Raw genomic sequence first — 12,429 nt, 5'->3', positions numbered from 1 at the left:
TGTGTTGAGGACACCAGAACTGTACACAGTACTCCAAGTGAGGTCTTACTACATGCTGACATAGAGTTAAGATTTACTATCAGGGTCCTGACCTAAGACACCAGGTATTTATACTTAATGCAAAGTAGGGGGTTTTAACTGTTTAATGTTTCTAGAGACACAATTTCCCTGTGTTTTCCATGTTGCTTGGTTAGTCTAGCTCTGAAATATGCTTCTCAATGGCATTGAAATACATTGTTCTGATTTGTTCCATTTGCAGGTGAGGATATACTTTCTAATTGACCAGTCAGAAATTCAGTGCTGGAATCAAAAATAGGATTAGTTCTTTCTAGTTTGTGTCAAGAGGAATAAAGACTTTGCAGACTACATTCTGCCATCACGGCAAATCTTGTCTACTAACTGTAGTTGAATTGGATGTATTCATTAAGCATTTGAAATGAACACTGAACATGCTCTGAAGGAAATGCTGTATGGATTATATAAAGAGTTTAGGTTCCTAACTGTGGAAGCAGTAGCTTAGCAAAGTTTGTGTATTTTTGGTTTGGTTCAGAGCAGCTGCAGATGTGACACCATCAAACATATTGTTTAAACAGGCTACAAAAACAGAGGCTTGCTAAATCTGAGCATTGTGATGATTCCAGCGAGCTCACTGAAACAAGTTATTTTTGGCAGGAAAGAAAGAAGATAGGACTTGGGATCTGCACTATGAACCTAATTTTCTGTTTATTTAGGGAACAGGAAATGAGATGTCATAAATCGGGATAAAGCTAGCATAAAACAATGAGGATGAAGAACTAAGATAAAACTGACCTCTCTTCAGGGAAAGAAATGAGGCTGATAGATGTCTCTGGTTGGCTTGGTGGAGGAGAGATGATAGGAAAGTGTTTTTTTTCATTTTGGATTGGATTGTTTTCTCGAAAGGGCAACTAGTAAGATCTGTGGGGAGGAGTTTTGTTTAGCTCTCCTACCCATATTTTCTATATAACATCTCGTACCTTCTGTCGTGCCTTTTTAAAGCATTGTTCCAGATAACATTTACAGCCCTGTCACCTAGTCTTTGGAAGCCATGTGTGAAACTTTGATAGTAATAAAATGCGTCTTGTTAATTTAAAATAAAATTATAATTTAAGTTTATAGATTTCTAATAATCTGTGTTACTGATTGTTCTTAAGCTTATCCATTAGTAAGGATAAATTAACAGTGGTTCTGTGATATGTGCAGTGTTTTCACAGCTATTTCAGTGCAGGTACTGAATTTGTAACCAGAACTCAAATTATGAAATTAACTTTGAAGTAGAGCAAAAGGCTAAGTAACATCAAACTTGAAAATGGATCTTGACAAATTCAAGGAAGGAATTATATGATGGGCCAGGCTGTTCTTGAATGTTTTAAATGGATTAAGAAGAGTTGTTAAACTGATTGACTTTTGGTTTTAATCAATTATCTGTTAGCTGTAGATTGCCACTAGTTACCTGAAGCATCAAAGGATTCTTTCCCCTGTGTCTACTTCATGTATTCTTATTTTTTCATAGTTACATTTGTTGTTTCTTTGTTTTATCTTTGCTGGAACTAAAGATGGGAGTCTGAGCAGGCTATACTGTCATTCCTATGGGAAATTTTCAGGATCCTGTTTATGTTTTCCACCCATGCTGGCAATGCCATCTGGCATGCAGCTGCCAGACTTGAGAGGAGTAAGGAATTCTCCCCCCACCTTCTCATCCTTGTTTACACTGGCAGAGGCTTTTGGGATTTTTATTTTTCTGTGCTATTCTGGCTTACGGAATAAAGTTCACTTCTTGGGCTTGGTTTAGCTGCTTCACTGTAACTCCCTGACAGAGCAAGGCCTATAGTGCTGCTAAACATGCTTGGTTTTTATTTGTGTATGATGTCTGATGGTTTGTTTGGTTTTTTTTTTTAATTCTTTGTACTAAAGATATACATTATAGGCTGTGAGTGTTTTTCAACTGCTGTGTTTGTATCTATGGGCAGAATGGGTGTTGATGTTAAATTTTAATTTAACATCTACTATGTATGTCTAGGACTTCAGGGAAAACTCAACTGGGTGATCAAGGTAGTCCCTCCCTTTATTGACACTCCTTTTCTGCTGGGAAATATCTCTGCCATAGCCATAGGAGCAGCAAAATCAATATTGTGCTTTAATCCTGAATGTATTTAAAATTTTGCTATGAAAAATCTGTCATTTTAGACTGTTTCTTTGCTATGCAATGCTGTAGGCTGTACACCCTCAATCTGGTTGATATGACTGCACCACTAACAGAATTGTTTAGATCTGTTTAAAGAATCTGTTTAAACAGAATCTGTTTGAAGTCAGATTTCTCAATAAAGGTACCAGAGTTTCAGGGAGAACATATATGAGAAACAGTGATCTTAACCCTATTGCCCAAAAGTCTTTATAAAAATCTAATAATACTATCATTTTTATTTTTCACAAAGATCTACCCTTTCAGATGCTTTTCTGTGTGATTTAGGATTTCCGCAGGATGCTTCAGAGCAGTAAATATATTTGCAAAGAGAAAACTATTACAACACATATCTATTAGGTGCATCAGATACATGGGTGAGTACCATCAGGGAAGAAAGGAACTAGGGATACTCAGGACCTGAAGAACTGATGAGCAGCTGAAAGGGAAGAGCCCATTTACATGAGAAGCAGTAGCACAAACTTAACACCTGCATTGCCAGAAATTTAGGACCAAATTCTTAGTTGATGTGTGAGTGGATTGGCATGTGGTGTGGGAGCAGAAGCAACAGTATTGAATACTTGCTGAAATGGAGGAAAGGCAAAGCGGCACTGCAGTCCTGCTGCCTGGGAGCAGGGATCCCACCTGAGAGTACAGGGAGATAGAAGTTGCTTTCTTCAGTCTCGTTGGAAGAGATGGATTAGGAGCAGAAGAGAGTTAAATACTTCTCAGCCATTTCCCTGGCAAAGCAGAGAAATTGTTTAGTTTTACCTATGTACAGAAAAAAACATACCTGAGCATTAATAGATACAATTACTTTAAATACACTTGAGCTAGAATCATTACAATACATTTTGAAAGTACAGCTTGCGGCAGGTATAGATTCTGTGTATAGCTGCCCATTTTATTGCTTTCATCTTTGATGATGTGACATTAGAAAGAAATGTGATGCCATAGAATTTTATTTTTTTTTTTAAATAAATGACTACATCAGAAGTATTTATAAGGTAAAGCTGGAAGATAAATATGGACTCAGAGCAAGAAGACTCATCAGAGAAAATGTGGAGATGTTTATACTATGATGTGGCACAGACATTTTTTCTTGTTTCCTATTTCAAAGTATATGAATAAAATAACACATGCTGAATCAGGTAAGAATAAACAGCTGTCCTTGCTGAAGGATAGCATTTATGTCATGTAATTACATTTACAGTTGTATTACATAGAGCTGTATACTAATGGGATGATTTGGTCATATTTCAAAAAAGCCATACTGAGGTTATTATAATGTTGAGGGCATCTTGTGTGAGTCTCCCTGGTGCACTTTCTGGTCAGTATCTGGGAGTAAGCCAGCTAGATGCAAATAAGCTTTTGTGGGAATAAGAGGCTAACCTGTGCAGGGGTCACACTTCAGTTTAAAATACGTATGGATTTATCAGTGAGAGTCATTACCAACATACCTTACTGCTTCTTTTTGCTTCATTGCGTGTACTGACTCAAGTGGAAAATCAAGTGACAGTTTAATGCCATGTGTTTGCAAAACCCATTGAGAGGAGAAGACACTGTCGCTCATAAATTCAGATCTTTGAAGAAGTTAAGATGGATGAAGGTGAAACAAATATTGTGTTTATCAGCATACACCTGGACTCTACAGGCTTGTTTCTCTTTCTCCTGGAAGCCAATTGCAAGGTTTTTATTAGCATTCATGAGAGGAGGCTTGGCCTATTTCTAATCTACAGAGGAGCTACGTAGAGAGCTCTTCAATATTCAGACTGAGTAAAGAGAAATTTAAAAACAAAAAACAAACCAGCAAAGCACCACAAACAACCTACATGTTATTGCCAAAGTATGGTAATGAAATCTGGTTTAGAATTAAGAGGGGGTAGGGAGAGGACTGTTGATATTCTGTTTATTCCTGCAAAATAAGTGATGTAGTGGGGAGGGGTGAGTTTTGATAGCTGGCCTTGGTGCACTGTTACCATGGTGAGTTGCAAACAATTCCCGTCTGCATTCTGGCAGTTTTGTGCACTTGCTTAAGTTAACACTGTTACTGAGTGATTTATTTAGTTCAGATTTCCTGGCTTGTAACTTGTTGGTTGCAGAATTCTGGGACTAAAGTTTCAGTCTCTGAACGGTTGGCTCCTGATAAAGCATTTTGAGGTAGTGTCCTATGGCTAAATAACCATCCTCGGGAAGGTGTGAAGTGTACCAAATACAGGAAATGGGAAAGAGCCTCTGGCATTCCATGTGCTTTTTGAGTGTTCCTGACTGTTTGCCAAGGCTCATTCAAAATAAACTGGATGGGTTACTTTTTAATCATGCATGGGCAGTGACCTGTACAGGAAAAACTTAAGAAATCATCAGTGTTTGGTTTAAAATTGAAGTACTTCACTTGCATTACTTAAAGAATTTTTGGAAAGGAACTTGCTACAGACATATTGTTAAGCACACTGTAAATGTATATTTGGGTCCTTCTTGCTGTCAGTTAGCTGTTTTGGGTGGGACAAACCAACCTGGTTAGCTTTGAGCTTCTGTTGGTGGGGAGAACTGATGGGCATTAGTCCACAAAGATGCAATTAAGCATGGAAGACAGGAGCTGTCCATACAAAAATGGGAAGCAATGATCTATAATTTTTATCTGTTCTAGGACTGAAAGCAGGCCAGCATGACAGAACAAAGATCTTATTTGGAAAATGGCTGGTCACATCTCAGGTTCTGGGTTAGTGGACAGAACTTAATCCCTAATAGAAATCTGGAAGTCAGTCCTGAAGCCAGCTATCCAGGCTGGCTGGATATCCAGCTTGAAACACAGTGGAAATAACTTTGTTTCATTTGGAAATAAATTTTGGAAATAACATGGAGGTGGTTTGTGGTGTTTTGCTGGTTTGGGTTGGGTTTGTTTTTGTTTTTGTTTTTTTTTTTAATTTCTCTCCCTTTACTCAATCTGAACATAAGTTGCACATAGTAGTGAGCTTCACAGAGCTGTTTAGTTTTGGTTTATTGTTGATAGGTTTTTCACTGTCCTTACAGATGAAAGAACAATGTCATCTTGTTCATTATGCAGGGTGTTATTTGTCACTTGGACTTTGAGAAGTGCTGAATTTGAGACAGACCTGTGGAAGGCTATACTTTGTCTCACTGTGCTCCTTTTGGTTTCACCTTCCCCTGTGGCAGTGTGGAAAAAATGAGTTCTGACTCCCATGTTTGTACGGTTCAGGTTGGAAATGGATTAATGACAGGCTGCAATGATTTGCTCTTTAGGACTTGAGAGTGGGAAGAAAACAAACAACAGTTTGCCACTGATGTTCATGGTTACATAGGGTGAGGAAGCAGATACATAAGTGAAATAATATATCCTCATTGTATATAACATCATCTGGATGGATGGCTCTTTAATTGCATGTCCTACATTACTGTAGGCAAGGAAGTCCTGAATTCAGCTTTTCATATCTCTACATACTGTAGAGCAGTGTAGGTTTTTGCTTACTTTTTTTCTAGGCAAAAGTGTGCATGCTCTCCCAGGGTAAAATATTGAGGATGTTATAAATAACTTTTCAGCAATGCATAGTTGTTTGTATTAAAATGGAACTATGCAAGTAATGAATGTTGACTTGGAATCACAACCAGTATGGTAATGAAATAAAGACCCATTAGATACAAGTAATTTGCAAATGAAGGTTGTTGTCAATGAAATAATGGTTTCCCTGGCTGTTCAGAGGAAAGGGGCATGCCAGTCAATTGGGCAGGAAGACAGACTTTTAAACAAATGTAAACTAACATAAATGTTAAATTAGAGATTCATTTCATACATACATGGCAGTAAATCGGCACTGGTAGACAGCTGTTAAGACTGCTTAGAAAACTTTCATTATAAGAAGTCTCTATAGATTCAATTATTTTTGGTAGGTTTTCTTTTCACTACAACATTTATTTTGGATGTGATCATTCTCCTGGTCTTGTTCTACTTTGAGAAAAGCAAGAATTCTTTTTATCTAAATAACAACAATACATCAGCTTATCACAATGCTGGTGTTAGTCAAATGTACTGGTAGTTAACTATAAGTTATTCAGATGCTAAAGAGGTAAACGTATTGTGCAGGTTCTTGATCAGTTTTTGTCTCTCTTAATTAGAGCCTTACAGAAGTATAGGCATAAGTCATAATTGAAAGAAGATTCATCCAGTGTCTTGCTAGAGTTCTAGTAAATGAGTATTTTAACCTGAAAAATGTAGATGTAGGATAACCAAAATACATAGCAAACCTCTGTGAAGACAGTGGGGAGTGTATAACCCCTTCTATATAGTCCTGGTTGTATTCTGCTGTTGAGTTTTAAACCAATGTTTTGTTGCCACTGGGTTTCCTCTGACAGAAGATTTGACCAGGGATCTGTATAACTGTGGAACATCTGGTCTGTTTTGTTACCTTCCTTAATTAAAATCAGTTCTGTTTGCTAGAAAACACTGTGGAAAACCTAGAGGCACTGCATAGGATCCTCCAATACAACCTCCAGTGCAACCCTCTGGAAACTTCAAAGCTCAAACCAAGGAATATCTCTGTAACTATGGCAAAGCAGAGTATCAAAGGATAGCAAAGTCACACTGACAGGTCAGTAATTTCCAAGTAGATAGAACCTGAATTCTTTTACTGTGCTTACTGAGTCCAGTACAGTATTTTATGTTCTAAATAGAAATTTAGCCCAAGACATGGTTTTTCAAATATACCAGTCAAATGGCTACTCAAACCAGAAGTGCTTGGCTATTCTTTTTCAGGAACTGCAGCTTTTGCAAAATTTCTGTTCTGCCTACATTTTTCCCCAAGCATGACATCATATTAATGGTAAAAAACTTGGTTGAACGAGAGCACTACAAAACTGATTGTACCGTCTGGATTCCATTAGCCATTAGCGAGTAGAACATGAGTCTGGCTTCCTGCTAAAATATACCAGTCTCTCCATAACTGAAGAAATGCTGATATGTTTGCTGGCTTTGACTTCTCGCTGCCTCACTATTTATGGAGTCACTTAAGCCTCCAAAGAGAGTGTTTAAAATGCCACTAAATTAGAACACCTGTTTAGCCACAACAGTGGTTACATGAAGGCAAGGAACTTTATAGGGGTGACAACGGAGCATGGGGCCATAATCCTTTTTTCAGTAAGGATATTACATTTTAGAATTGCCTGTGAATTACTGGAAGATGGCCTAATGTTCCTACGTCTTCTTTTTAAAATATCTAGTCAGACATCTGGCACTGGCTGGATGTCCCCTGCAAGGCTGCTCTCCATTCCAGTGGTTCTCCTATGCAACTGGACATAAAAGGGGTATGATGTTTCTTCAGTCACACACCTTCTCTCCTGGCATTGAACACTAAAGCTGAGAAGTGCAGGTGGAAGAGGTATTTGCTCATTGCCAGAGGCAGATTCAAAGCAGAAAAGGTGATTCACAGGAGGTTTTGGTTTGGTTTTGTTTCTTTTCCCTAGATGGCTGCCATATCATGTGAGGGTCCAGGGTTAGATTACTGAAGCAGCTGCTCCTGCTCAAGGTGCACCTAGCCTGGAATGGGTGTTCTTGTGATAGTTTGAAGTTTCACACTTATAATTTATTTCTTTCCTCTAGAGTTCTGTTCTTCAAAAAATTATCATAAAGCAAGAACATTAACTCTGTAAAAATTAGTGTGTTTACATTATTTGCTTAAATCAGTATCTGAACAGTAAAGCTGAGGGGCTGGTATGCTGTATTCGACTGGTCACTTCAGTCTGAAGCAAGGGTGATACTGCATATGATATAAACTGAAATTATTGCTGAACTGTGGAGTTAAGGAATACTTCAAACTGCAAACATGTTTTTCTTGCTGCATATGGACATGTATATCCTTTAAATATTAAGTAGATGTTCCGTATTATAATAGTCGAGGATGACTGATGGTTAACCAGTCATCTTTTGCTTCCTTTCATGTAATAAAAGAAAAAAATTGCTAAACCCACATTTTAAGTTATTAGTCTGAGACTGGATGGCCAAACAGTTCTTTTTCCTCTCTTGTCCCTGCGCTTCTGCTCCGACAGAAGGGCAGATGGCCTAGAACTACTGTGATAAGGGAAACATAATCAGGAGCAAGGGGGCAGTTACAGTGAAATTAGACAGACAAATAACTATGGGTTCAAGGATATGTTTAAATGAACAGCACAGTTTGCGCTGTTGACGCTTGTTTCAGGATGCATAGAACAGAGTTCACCATGTTCTAATTTTGCAGGGATAGCCTGAATAGACCACAAATCTGGTGTGCAGTATAGAAAGGGGTCAGAATCTGATTTACAGGTCTGATTCAAAGCTTGCTGAATTCAGTGGAAACATCTGTTATGTTTAGTAGGGTTTGGATCATATCTTAAAAAAAAAGGGGGGGGGGGGAGCTGAAAGAGTGGTAACATTAAATGAGAAAAGTAAATGTTTTCCCAGGGTACATCCAATTTTATGTATCTATCATTGAACAGGAATAAAATGTTTACAAGAGTCTCAGACTATCTCCTATAATTCCATTTAAATTTATTAAATTTAAGCCTAATGAGTGAAGAAGTGAGAGTATCCATTACCTGCAATTATACACTAAATGGAGGTGCATGTTTGCCCCAGTAGATTTGGGAAGATGCAAGAGTATCCTTTACAGAGTGAACCAGAAGTACTGTCAGAATTATTTAGCTCATTGAATATACAATCCTGTAGCTAAAAAATCCTCTAGCTAAAAACCACAGGATTACTTTTCTGCTGGTGTAAATGCATGCTGCCCCATTGATACTAGTGAGCTGTATCATCAGATTGTGCAAAGAACTTGGTCTGGTTTTGTTTGCTGCTGTTGCCTAAAAGGTCGGACATGGGACTTGGGTCATACATGCTGAAGAAAACAAATGGTAAGGTGAATGCAGTGAAAGACACTGTACTAAACAAATGTTAATGCTAGTGTTCATCAGCTTGCCATACAAAAGGAAAGTGGCCCTTAAATCAAGCACTAGAAATAAGATCCTTTTAAAAGAAGTAAAATAGCCAATTTTGAGTTTGCTTTTTTCCAGCAATATAGAAATTTTAGTGCTCCTATAATCTCAGGCCAAGACAGACTTTGATAAGTATAATGGGATGTAAGTGCATTTAGTTCCACTGTTTGTAAATTGCATAGCTATCAAGTTGTGGCACATCTATGAAGTGCTGAGTAAAATCATTGCTGGGAGTGATGGAATTAATATGCCAAAGGAGAGGGAAGAAGAGAGATCCATCAAGTGAACCTGCTAGAATTCTGAAGCATGTCTGAAACAGTACAGATGCCTTGACCATCTGCTATGGGGCACATGTAGACATAATTGCACAGCACAGCTGTCATCTTGTTTTCTAGAAAACCCACCTCGTTTTACAGGAAGTATGCAGCCAAGGGAACAGCTTCTCCATCCAGTCAAAGCTTGTGTCCTTGAAATGGCTGTGTGTTCTTTGTTCCAGACAACTTGATTTATTCATGGCTCTTCTGCTGTGTGTAAGGTTTTATACTGAGCCTGTCCTTTAAAGAAGTTGGAGCCTCTTGCAGTTTAGCATGCCTGAACCGTACATGGGAGTTTATCGCAAAGGTACCAAGACACTCTTAACTGTAATGGTCCCAGGGCTTTGTTCTTGTGTTTTATATTGCTAGAACCTTTGGCAGAATTATGTCTTTGTATTATGTGGCTGCTTGTCCATTATTTTTATTACAGAAAGAGAGAGAGCTCAGATCATGGGAGTACTGCTGTCCCTCTGAGTGCATGTCAGAGCTGTAGAAGCTATGCATGTATTTATAAACAGGGAATGTTTAATAGAACGTAATGAAGGCAGTGGATATTTTCTTATGCTCAAGTATACCTTAATGGATGATTTTAAGTATTAAAATTCACAAGTGGCTGCAGTAAATTTCAGCCACCATTTTAAAGGAGGGATTTTTCACTCCCGCTTCCTAAGCACAGGCACAGTTTTAGGTAGAAGCTCAGTTTTATGTGTAGGAATAAAAAGTAAATATCCCATGACTGGCCTTTGTCAAGTGATTAAATGTGTTTGATCATGGAGCATTTGCTGTGATTTGTTTGTTCCCAGTTGCTGGGTTTGTCATAGTGACTTTGCTCATTTCTGATTTGTACAATGAAAAAGATCTGAGAAGATCTGTGGGTAAATAGGTAAAATAGTATTGTTTCTCTCATCTGGACATTTTTGCATCTACATTTTACATTTCTGTTAGCTGGGTGTGATGACTTTTGATCTCTTTTTCTTTGTTGGCATAGAGCATGTATTTACTGAGACTGATGTTTTTCAAAAGCAGATCCACTGTAAGCATAGGAAATCAAAAAAACAAATGTTTAGAGAAAAAAATTATACTGGAGAAAATGTCTGGGCTCACCCTGAGAGAAATGCTTAAGATTCTTTTTTTATTTTACTGTCTCCTCAGTTTTTGCTAGCGCTACTTTAGCTTTAAGCCATATGATTTGATCAATTTGACTTTCACTTACTAAAACAGAAATATAGATAAATAAATTCTAAAATCATCCAATCTTTTTTTTTCTTTTTTTTTCCAAGATTCAATGAGCCAATGACATAAGGTTCCTTTTATTCCATAGTTTTGCTTATGTTATTTGTGTAGGCATTGTCTTTTGGCAGCTGGTTTTTAAAAAGTTATTTTAATTCCATCTGAAACAGCAAAAAGTGATTTAAATATTGCATATGTAATGTTATTATTGCTTTTTTTTATTTTGCTGGATTAACATTTTCTGTAATGTGCTGAAGGAATAGAAACAGTGAACGCAGAACTTGTTTACAATACAGATACAATATGGATGCCATGGGCCCTGGTAACACGAGGATAGTTACAATATTTGAGCTTTCTGTTCAGAGGTTTATTTAATGACAGTGCTTTTTCAGGAAGGAAAGGAGTAGTGTTTGCTTCCTTTGCACCATATTTGTGTCTGCATTGTTATTATAAACTAACAAGGCTCTTGGCCTTTGTTCTCAGATCTGTGGGATGCAGCAGGTAAGCTTTTAAGGTAATAGTCAGGTTTTTATCATCTGAATGAAGCTTTATGTTTCTCCAAAACCCTTACAGCCCTGAAAACTTTACAATAGGTATCTGGGAAGCCAAAGCAAGCAATCTGAATTCCTGCAGAAGATAGTACAGAAATAAGAAAAATACAAAAGCAAAAATCACTAATTGGCTCCCCAGTAAAGCCAGTATACACTGATTCAGCCACTTGAATATGTCTGTCACTTTATGCACCTTTGAACGTGTAGATCTGCAGACTCCACACTGAGCACTGCTTAACTGCAAGGATAAGTCTTCCCTGTGATTGTTCCCAAGGCATTTGAAGTGTGTCAGAAGTGCTGGCATGCGCACTCATGAGCTCTGGTCATTCCTGATGGGGATATTTAGAAGGTTATTTTTCCCAGCTTTGCACCAGAAGCCGCTGGGAGCCTATATAGCTCAGGTGGCAGAATGGCCATGTGAGGGCTTCTGGGCTGCTGCCATTCTTAGCCTGAATAATTAAGTTAGACCACCACTGATAACATTATATATTGAAATATTGGTCTGGGAGCTGCAGCAGTTGGGAGATCCAATTTTCACAGCCCCTGTGAAACTGAAGTGATGCAGAGATCACACATCCCAATTACAGCAGTTAAAATGGAAAGACTGCAGATTGGTGCCACAGATAAAAATGTGTTTTGAGCATCAGAGCAAGATTCATAAAGATCTGTTCTCTTAAGGAAGCTCAATCCACAAATTTTTAAGGAGGCGGGGCTGCTTAGAGCTGGGGCTTTGCTGCTTGAAGTATTAAGCTGTACAAACAGATGCACAGACTGGTACAAGCTTGGAGATAGCTTTTGCCTGTCCCTCCTCTTCAATTTTAGAGGAACATTGGCCTTTCCTACTTTATGAATTAAATGTAGCGTAAGTAATTGAGTTGAATATTGTAAACTTTTTGTTCTCTGAATACTCTGAGTTTGCAAGTTGGATGCAGTGACACTGTTAACTGCTGACGAAATGAAAGAATGAGTAAAATGGAAAATCCTTAGTGATGTGATGCACAGAGCACTGTGGAAACAAAGGGTCCCTATGGGATGATCCTTGCAGTGCTTCCTCCGTGAACTTTCCCAAGGAAATGGAATTAGTATGAAACTGTTTTATGGGGGAGAAAAAAAAAAAAATTAATTGTAATGTCCTTGCAAATCAATAAACCAGAAA

At 38.0% G+C, this 12,429-nt stretch overlaps 1 long non-coding RNA gene across 3 annotated transcripts in view; it reads right to left on the bottom strand.

The window, feature by feature from the left end:
• The window catches only part of LOC134164436 (uncharacterized), a 65,109-nt gene that overhangs the window by 23,782 nt on the left and 28,898 nt on the right, over window positions 1–12,429 (bottom strand). The window contains exon 4 of one of the 3 annotated variants that reach the window (XR_009965141.1): window positions 10,586–10,883. The exons of the other annotated variants lie outside the window; for them this stretch is intronic. This is a non-coding gene — a long non-coding RNA (uncharacterized LOC134164436). Of the gene's footprint in view, window positions 1–10,585; window positions 10,884–12,429 lie in introns of those variants that run through there. 3 annotated transcript variants of the gene reach the window in all.

Source organism: Pezoporus occidentalis, unplaced genomic scaffold, assembly GCF_034315485.1.
Source record: "Pezoporus occidentalis ecotype Australia unplaced genomic scaffold, CSIRO_AGI_Poc_V1 ctg22, whole genome shotgun sequence".
In the NCBI taxonomy this organism is placed as follows: domain Eukaryota; kingdom Metazoa; phylum Chordata; class Aves; order Psittaciformes; family Psittacidae; genus Pezoporus; species Pezoporus occidentalis.
Note: the sequence above shows the minus strand (reverse complement) of the source record. Positions and strands in the feature narration are given on the sequence as shown.